The sequence below is a fragment of the Chlorocebus sabaeus genome, chromosome X, assembly GCF_047675955.1.
Source record: "Chlorocebus sabaeus isolate Y175 chromosome X, mChlSab1.0.hap1, whole genome shotgun sequence".
NCBI lineage: Eukaryota > Metazoa > Chordata > Mammalia > Primates > Cercopithecidae > Chlorocebus > Chlorocebus sabaeus.
The window spans coordinates 111,750,194-111,751,151 of NC_132933.1; positions in this window are offsets into that span (position 1 = coordinate 111,750,194).

Below are 958 nucleotides of genomic sequence, written 5' to 3' on the forward strand. Positions count from 1 at the left end.
AGTTTTTACACACTAGCAATAATCTGAAAATTAAGTTAAAATTCCATTACAATAGCATCAAAATCAATAAAGTTAAAAATCTATTTAACAAAAGAAATGCAAGATTTGTACATTGAAAACTACAGATCATTGAAAAACATTAAAGACTGGAATAAAAGGAAAAATCCCATATTCAAGGATTAAAAGACATAATACTATTAAGATAGCAATACTTCTCAAATTGATCTGCAGAGTCAATGCAATCCCTATCAAAATCCCAGCAGGCTTTTTTTTTTTTTTTTTTTGCAGAAAATGACAAGATGATGCTAAAATTCATACAGATAAGGAGTTTCCTTATCCTCCTCTCCGCTAGCCAAAACAGTCTTGAAAAAGGAGAACAATGTTGGGAGGGCTCCTACTTACTGATTTCAAAACTTACTGTGAAACTATACTGAGGAAGGACAGGTATATACGCCAATGGGATAGAATAAGGAGCTCATAAATAACCCTTAACATATATGGTCATCTGATTTTCCACAAGGGTGCCATGACCATTCAATGAGGGAAAGGACAGTCTTCAATAAATGGTGCTGGGAAAACTGGATGTGTGTGTGTATATATATATTATATACGTATATACATATATATTATATATGTATTATATAATATATATTATATAATATATACATATATATGCAAAACAATGGAGTTGGATCTTTTCCTCATGTAACATACAAAAATTAACTGAAAATGAATAAAAAACCTAACCATAAGAGGTAAAACTATACCGTGACGGGGAAGTTTCACAAGATTGGATTTGGCAATAATTTCTTGGATATGACAATAGCACAGGTGGAAAAAATAGATAAATTGGAGTTCAACAAAATTAAAACTTTTTGTGCATCAAAAGACACTATCAATAGAGTGAAAAGGCAACCTACAGAATGGGAGAAAATATTTGCAAATAATATATTTGATA